Source organism: Onychomys torridus, chromosome 9 (assembly GCF_903995425.1).
Source record: "Onychomys torridus chromosome 9, mOncTor1.1, whole genome shotgun sequence".
NCBI classification, from domain to species: domain Eukaryota; kingdom Metazoa; phylum Chordata; class Mammalia; order Rodentia; family Cricetidae; genus Onychomys; species Onychomys torridus.
The window spans coordinates 64,897,979-64,904,185 of record NC_050451.1 but is presented as its reverse complement, the minus strand read 5'-3'; positions in this window follow the sequence as shown (position 1 = coordinate 64,904,185).

Below are 6,207 nucleotides of genomic sequence, written 5' to 3'. Positions count from 1 at the left end.
TTCCCCTCTGAGGGACAAGCTGAAGATAGACCATTTATTATCAGTGCCTGATGCTTCAACTATATCTACCAGTCTTCCCAGATGTAGAATGGACCATTCCAAGATTCTGTGTGGATGGGTTTGTTTGTTTTCATGTTGTCTTAGTTAGGGTTTCTATTGCTGTGAAGAGACACCATGACCATGGCAACTGACAACATTTAATTGGGCCTGGCTTACAGCTCAGAGATTTAATCCTATGATAGTCAAGATGGGGAACATTGTGGCTTGCAGGCAGACACGGTGCTGACTACATCTTGATCAGAAGGCAACGGAATAAATGGTCTGTGTATCACACTGAGTGAAGCTTGAGCATACATGAGACCTCAAAGCCCATCCCCACAGCAACACACTTCCTCCAACAACACCTACTCCAATAAAGCCACGCCTTTTAATAGTACCACTCCCTTTAGGGGCCACTTTCTTTCAAACCATCACATGTATGTATTGGAGTTGTAGTCTCTGGGCAATAGAAGCAGATGAGGAAATGATGGTGATGTTTTCAGGTAGCAGAAAAGTATTCTGTCACTGAATTCACCACCATGACTGCTAGAAGTCCATGCCTCTAGCACCAGGATGAAGTTTTAAAAAAAAGTCCATTTATCTTTTTTATCACAGGATCAAGAATTGAAGTTTCAAATAGGAACATTCCATTAGCCTTAGCTGTCAGGAATTGAGAGACCAAATATGCTCCCTATGCTCCACAGTGGGAGCGGAACATCCCAAGATTCACACAGCAGAGAAGGTTTGCACATACCCTGCTATAGAAGAAAAATGTCAGGCGTCCAGGACATCACAGCTCCACAGAGCATCCTGAGTACTTTGATGATGCATCATTTCTTATAAAGTAAAACTCTCATAAATCTAATGGGGCAGATTTCAGATTAATGTACATTGGTTTGTTAGGAATTCTCATGTAAAGGCTGGAAGAATTACCAACCAAAATTAAAATGTAAATACCCACGATGTTTTAGAAGTTATGGTCAAACACAGCATGCTACTGGAACTCCACAATATCCCTGTTGACAGCACAGATGATTCCAGGGAACTCAACTCTCCTCCCACCTAAAAAGCGCAAGACAATGCCACACCTGGCTCCTTCTTAGCCCAGTGGTTCCCACAGAGTTGCTGGGATCTGGCTCCAGACCTGACCGAGCACCTTGGTAATGAAGCCAGTGTGGTTTCTGGCTTGAGGGGGACTGGAGGCTGAGCAAAGGAAGAAAAGCATCCATGAAAAGAGGCCACATATTTCCGTGGTCCATAATGAGGCTCCCCGGCAAGTAGTAGAAATGAAATCACAGTGGTGCTGGCCTGACTCAAGAGGACAAGGGCAGGGAAGGTCACAGCAGGACATTTTCTCATTCCAAAAATAGTACCTGCTGCGGGTCACAGAAATATGAAGTAGGAATTCAGTTGACTATAGTCAAGGGCCTTTCCAGAGGATAAAACCAAGTCTTAAGGAGTGTTGGTGATATTGGCTTTTGAATATTAGCCATTTCCTGCTATGGATTTCTCCTGTGCTATTGTAGTTTTTCCATTCCTAAAACAGTGTGTTTGATCACTCATTGGGCACTATTTCCCCTATAACGATTGAGGTATTTGGATATTCCCCCAACTGTGACACAGGCAAGACTTCCTTTTTCCATTTGTTTCCCCTTATTAGCATTAGACTCGGATATCTGCCTTCTGTAATTATCTCCATTAGCAAGTATCCAGGGCCAGGGCCATCTCCAGACAAAAGCATGCTTTTTCTGAGACATTTCTCAATTCCAAGGACAGACTGCAGACAGATAAACATTCCAGACCACCCTCTATTCTCCTGAAATAAGGTAAATATCTATACAGAGACAACTGCCAAGGTCAGGTGGGTACAAGACTTGCCCCGCCTGAGCAGAAAGTGGCAGAGCCAGAGAATTGCAGATTGCACGTGGATCAAAACTGGACAAGAGAGAGCTGAGAGAGAACAAAGATGGAAGGAACTCAGAACTATGAGAGGACAGGAGAGGAAGGGACAGAGAGGACCTGAGGATGAGAACAGAACTGAAGCTGTGTAGATAGAATTTTGACTTAGAAGAATAAAGTGATGGACTAAAGAGCTTCATGTACGTAGATTCATTCAGTATCCCTCAGATTAATCCACCGCTGGAACTCCTGGAGAAGACTATGGGGGAGGGGGGCTGGACCCCAATAGTCTTTGTTAAGTACCAGGTACTCCACTGACAGAAATCATAGTTTACTAACAAGAGCCTAATTCTGATGTGTAGTTATAGAGGAAAGGCCAGCATGCTTTTCCCTGCTCTTTCATGGTCAGCAGAACCTTCTGACCAATGAGCTAGGGGGCTGCTTCCACACAGGCAAAGCAACTCTGGAGAGGACACCAACTGAGTGTCCTCTCATTCCACTCAGTTCTTGTGCAAAGGTAGCATTCAATCCCACAAGTGAAGGCCTCAGGCCACAAACTTACCACGCTTCAGATGCCAGTCACAATCAGTACAATCTTTACATCTAACCAACTGGCTATAGGTTGGGTTTCCCATGATTCCCTCATGAAGTTTGACTAATGTGATGGTTAATTTGGTTGTTAACTTGGCAGGATCTAGAATTATCTAGAAGACAAACCTTTGGACATGTCTGTGTGAGATTTTCTAGATTAGGTTAATTGAAGTGGTAAAGTCCACCCTAATTGTAGGCAACAACATTCCATGGGCTATAGTTCTAGACTGCATAAAGAGGATGTCTTAGTTGGGGTTTCTATTGCTGTGAAGAGACACTATGACCACAGAAACTCTTATAAAGAAAACATTTGAGGGTGACTTATAGTTTCAGAGGTTCAGTCCATTATGATCATGAAGGGGAACATGGCAGTGTACAGACAGATGTGGTGCTGGAGCCGAGAGTCCTACATCTACAGGCAACAGGAAGTCGACTGACTGTCACACTGAGTGAAGCTTGAGAAAAAGAGACCTCAAAGCCCGCCCCCACAGTGATGCACTTCCTCCAACAAGGCCACACCTCCTAATAGTGCCACTCCCTTTGGGGGCCATTTTCTTTCAAACCACCACACAGAAACCCCACTAATAGCAGCATCATTCATTGCTTCTTCCCAGGATTCTGTGACCTGCTGCCTCCAGCTCCTGCTGCCATGACATCCCTACCATGACTAATGACCCTGAAGCCATGAGCCCAGAGAAAACCTTCTTCCTCAAGTTACTTTTGTCGGGTACTTTACTGAAGCAGTGAGAAGAGTGACTAGTACACACAATGTGCTAGAATGGTTCAGAGAACTCGGGAAACACCAAGCACTTATTATAAAGGCTTTACCAAACTGCAGGTGAACAGCCAGATGGGAGAGGAACATAGCTCAGAGTAAGGGGAACAGCCCAGAGTGTTCACACCCTCCATGAACCTCCCTGTGCTCTGCTACCCAGTGGCTCCTCAATGAAATCCTTTTGGGAGTCTATAAAGGCTTTATTATACTGATGTGGTTGGTTGCATCATTGGCTATTGGTAATCAACTCAATTTTTGGCCCTTTTTCCTTCCCTGAAGGTCGGGAGCAGGGCCAAAAGTCCAAACTTTAGTCATGCTTTGATCTTCCTAGCATTTATTCTCCATCTACAAGCTCCCTGGGACCCCTCCAACCCCAGGGTACTTGTTAGCAAACAAAAGGCCTTCTGATCACTGCAGAGATTCCAAGGTTGGAGAAGCTTGTTAGGAAGTCCAGTTAGAACAATGACACACTCTGCAATGTCACAGATAGACCTGCAAAAGTACATAAAAGTACACACACAGAGATGCTTTATTTAGTGTTGCTCAACCAATAAGTAAATCATTTAATGAAGGGTGTTGGCATTGTTCAATGTTACTATATGTTCATATTGAGAGGGAAGTACAAAAATCGTGTATAGAGTTACCACAGTGCTTTTGATATGTTAAGTGTGGAGACGGCAAGGTGAAGAAGAGTGTGACTCCATTTGTCTTGGTGGTTTTGTCTTCTTTTTAAAGTATGTCTTCAGATACAGCCCAGGCTGACCTTAAACTAGAGACTCCCCTGCATCAGCCTCCCAAGTGTGGGTATAGGCACTCACCACTGTACTTGGCTTCTGTTTGAATTTTTGAAGGGACATTACAAATAGGCAGGCTAGTGATAGATAGATGGATAATAAAATACTAAGAAAGCAACTTAGGAATGTGGAAATGGAGGACTTATTTTTCATTAGACTTTTTACTGTGAGCATGCCCTCCATTTATAATTAGAGCTAATTTAAAATGCCATAATGCTGTAGAATATTATTTTAAGGTGCGTTATATTTGTTTATGCTATGGGACATTTGCTTTAATGATGCAAAGATGTGTTGCATTCTTTTATCTTGCATTTGTTTAACTCTGTGAAGCTGTGTTACTGCGCCTGCCTAAAACACCTGATGGCCTAATAAAGAGCTGAACGGCCAATAGTGAAGAAGGAGAAAAGATAGGTGGGGCTGGCAGGCAGAGAGGATAAATAGAAGGAGAAATCTGAGAGGAAAAGAAGCAAGGAGCAAGAGAATAAGGAGAGGAGGATGCTAGCGGCCAGCCACCCAGCCACCCAGCCACCCAGCCACCCAGCCACCCAGCCACCCAGCCACCCAGCCACCCAGCCACCCAGCCAGCCACCCAGCCACCCAGCCACCCAGCCAGAGTGAGAGTGAAAGTAATAAATACAGAAGTAAGAGAAAGGTCAAAGCCCAAAGGCTAAAGGTAGACGGGTTAATTTAACAAAAGCCAAGCTAGGGCCAGGCATTTATAATTAAGAGACTTATTTGGGAGCTGGGTGGTGCCCCCCCCAAAAAAGCAAAGAACTAAAGAGTAGAAAACAACCACCATAAAGTAAAAATTAAAGGAGTAAAATTGATCCCTAACAAGCAGAAAACAAAGAACAAGAAATAATAAGCCTTCCTCAATAAGGTTGCCTCCTTGGAGCTAAGAATACTCTGCTTGCCGTCCCACAGGAGAAACTGCCTATCTAAGGCACTACCCTGAATGTCCCCTAGAGGCTGGCCTCTGATCAGCTTTGGTGAGGATTTGCCCTGATTCCTGCCCAAATACTGAAGTAACTGGGAGTCAGGCAGAAGCACCTTTGTGTCTCAGGCAATAGCCAGGCTCAGCAGATTGGCACCTTACAGTTAAAGATACCCATGCCCCCCAATAAAAGCCAGTGGTCCTTAAACAGTGGAACCAGAGTAGAGCAGACTTGAGTGGTCCTTCGATGATGATGGAGGATGCTCTTGCTTCGATGATGATGGCTGTTCATAATGATTGTGAAGCTGGTAGTCGCTCATCCAAGTGAAAAGGATGAACAAATGGTATGCTCATGCCCCAGGTGACTACTGATCCTTGCTTTGGTTTCCAGCAAGCAACCCACTCACCGCCTCTACTAAGCATGGATGATAAGAGGGCTGTGAGACAGTCAACCAGTTGATAGGGTATCAACAAAAGAGCTCTTCCTAACTTCCCGCCCACATAGGAAATTCTGCTCATACCAGTGTCTGCAAGATAGGACCAGAATTGCATTAGGCCAGAGCTCTCCTTCCCGACCCTGGAGTGCTATTGCCTGTCGCTGCAACCCTGGATTCCCACTTCCCACTTCCCCAAATCTTCGTTTCTCCCTTTCCTCCTCCTGAGCTCCAAAGAGCCAACTCCAGCACGTTCTGTGTGGAAAGATGAGCGGCTAAGCCCCTCCTCTATCTACATCTCAGTATCAGCGTCTGGAGGTTCAAGCCCTGTTTTTGTCCTTTGAGTGCAGGAAAACTCACACTGCTGTCTAAGAATACATTCTTAGCGCCCCCTGAAACAAAGTTGGCTGGACAAGGTCCACGATGCCCCAAGGCAGTGTGGCGTGGGGTAGGGTGTGAGATTCAAACCCGATCAACGCTTTGGCTATGGGCAGTGACCCCCAAATCTTCCTGGGCTATAGGCTTACTTCCGATTTATCCTCTTTGTGCCACTCAGCTGTTTTGTTGGCAATCTTCTGGTGTAATTAATGCCCATCACTATCAAGGTGAGAAGGCCTGGTCCACATTTGTCAGGGACTGGAAAGAGACGTCCTGGCTCCTCATCCTATGTCACAAAGGGTCTCTTCGCACAGCCCCATTGTGGGGCTCCCTCAGACACCTAAAGGCCAGGTTCCTTTGGAC